Source organism: Dromaius novaehollandiae, unplaced genomic scaffold (genome assembly GCF_036370855.1).
Source record: "Dromaius novaehollandiae isolate bDroNov1 unplaced genomic scaffold, bDroNov1.hap1 HAP1_SCAFFOLD_76, whole genome shotgun sequence".
Classification (NCBI taxonomy): Eukaryota; Metazoa; Chordata; class Aves; order Casuariiformes; family Dromaiidae; genus Dromaius; species Dromaius novaehollandiae.
In genome coordinates, this window is record NW_026991488.1 from 137501 (window position 1) to 140000 (window position 2500).

A 2500-nucleotide genomic window follows, 5' to 3' on the forward strand; every position below is an offset into this window, starting at 1 on the left:
CCGGGCCACCGCGACCGACCCGATCTGGGGGCCCGGCGGGACGAAGTCCGCGACGCGGGCGCTCCGGGAGCGGGGGTTTCCCGAGTCTGCACTTAGGGGGACGAAGGCCCGGCCGCGCGGGGAGGGGAAGGAGAGCACCCCCCCTCTCCCCGGGGCAACGGGCCTGCGAGGCGCCCCAGCCGCGCCACACCGCGCGCGCCACGCGGCGCGGCGGCAGCCGCCGGGCTCGGAGGGGAGGGCGGGCACGGCCGGGCGCACCCGAACCGCGCCCCCCCCCACACCCACCGAGGGGCGGCACGCCGCTGCGCCCACGCCACGGCGCGGGTGACGATTGACCGTCAAGCGACGCTCAGACAGGCGTAGCCCCGGGAGGAACCCGGGGCCGCAAGTGCGTTCGAAGTGTCGATGATCAATGTGTCCTGCAATTCACATTAATTCTCGCAGCTAGCTGCGTTCTTCATCGACGCACGAGCCGAGTGATCCACCGCTAAGAGTTGTCTCGGTTTCGGTCCCCGCCGCGCGCGCGGGGGGACCGGGCAGCTTTCGCAGCCCCTGGGGGGCCCCCCCTCCTCCGCCCCCTCCTCCTCCGCCCCACCGCCCTTCCTCACGCCGACGCCGGCTGCTGAGCAAGGGACGGCAGAGACGGAAGGAGAGAGAGAGCGAGAGAAAGAGAGGGGCTTGCCTCACTGACCGTACAAGCACAGAGAAAGGGGGGGGGGGGGAAACGAAGGGCAAACCCGAACGAGAAGGGCGGGGAGCCCTCGCTCCCGACCTGGGGACAAACCCTGTCTCGCTTCGAGTCCGGCCCAGGCGCCCGGCTCGGTCTGGCCCGGCAGGGAGCAGCGGGCCGGCCACACCGCCTGCCTCGGGATGTTGGGGGGGGTCCGTCCCCGCAGACCACCCCCCCCCCGCCCCAGGCGTCAGAGCCCGGCCGCCACCGGGAGCGGCGTCGCCCCGCCGCCCGCGCGCCTGCGGCCCGCCGGCCCCGCGCTTCCCAGCTCCTCGCTCGCCTCGCCGGCCCTCCGGCTCGACCGCCGCCGCCGCCGCCGCCGCGGCGCCCACACCCCCGCGCGCCCGCACACACCGCCTCGCGGGTGACGCCACGCGCTCGCCCGTCCCCTCCGCGGACAGACGCCCGGCGGCGGGCAGGCGGGCAAGGCGGCACGGACGGGGACGGCGCCCGCTCTCCCCGTCTCCACGCGGAGAGCGGGGCGGGCCGCCCCCGCCGCCGCCCCACCACCGCCCCCCCGCTGCCTGGCGGAGCCGGGCGGGGCAGAGCGAGGCGGGCGCCCCGGACGGCAGAGTGCCGGGGCGGGCGCGTAGGGTAGGGCGCCGCCGACGGCGGCCACGGCGGAAGACCCAGAAGCACCGGCCAGGGAGAAGGAGGAGACGCGCGGAGGCTCGGCGCCCGCACCACCCGCGGTGGGGGCTCGCCCTCCCGGCGGCGAGCACGCGCTCGCGCCCGGCTCGCAACGCTCGAGGCAGGCCGGCAACTAGGCCGACCGCGCGGCGTCTCTCCGCCGAGACCAGACCGCGGAGAGAGGGGGCAGGGTAACCCCTCTCCGTCCCGGCTGCCCGCGGGGCGAGCGCGGGGCGCGCCGGCTGGCATGGGGGGGCGCGGCGCCCGCGCGCGCCGACCCCCCGGCCCTCCGGCAGCACGCCCGGCCGCCTCCGCGAGTCGCATCGGGCCGCCCGAGTCTTTAAACCTCCGCCCGGCTCTCCAACCGAGAACCCTCGGGCCCGGAGCCCGGGGCCCATGGCCATCCCTGCCCGGGGCGGCTGCCGGCGGCCGCGGTGGCCGGAGGCCCTCTCCCCTCTCTCGCTCGCTCCCTCCCTCCCCGCCCCCCCCACCCCCACCGCGGGGGAGGAAGGACCGGGGTGGGGGGAAGCCGAGGCGGGGGGGGGGAAGGCACGGCCGGTGCGGCGCGCACGGTGCGGCACCCGGGAGGAGCACGCTGGCACACGGGACCACACGGGTGGGTCACCGAGGGGGGGGCAGGAGAAGCGCGGGCGCTAGGTACCTGGCCCTGGGGTGAGGGAAACGACCTGAAATCCCCGCGGGGGTGCCTCCCCCGCCGCCGCCCGCCACCGGGCCGCCGCCGCCTCGCGGCGACGGCGGCAGCCTCGGCAGCGGCGACGAGACGGGACGCGGAGGGGGAACCCGGCACCCGCCAGCCGGCCCCCGCGCCCCTCGGCGGAGCGTCCGCCCGCGGGGTGCGCCCGACACCCGCCGCCACGACCTCGTCCTCCTCCCAGGGCCCGGGGTTTCCCTCAGTAACCCGGCGCCGGGTGGCAGCTGCACCCGGGAGGAGAGCCGTGGCTCGGGCCGCCCACTCGGGCACGAACCGTCGCCTCGCTTGGCCTCAACGCGACGCCCCCCGCTCGGGGGCCCGGCGCCCGCCCCGCGCGCCATCCCGGAACGCCTGCCCCCGCAGGTCTCTGCGGACGGGCTGCTCCGCCGCAGCCCGCCGCGGGTCCGCCCCCCACAGCTTAGGGGTGG

General features: G+C 78.3%; 1 non-coding gene across 1 annotated transcript; it reads right to left on the reverse strand.

Moving 5' to 3' along the window:
• Window positions 1-343: 343 nt before the first annotated feature.
• Window positions 344-496, reverse strand: LOC135326829 (5.8S ribosomal RNA). Its single transcript, XR_010387073.1, has one exon. It is a non-coding gene; the product is annotated as a 5.8S ribosomal RNA (ribosomal RNA).
• Between the last annotated feature and the right edge of the window lie 2004 nt (window positions 497-2500).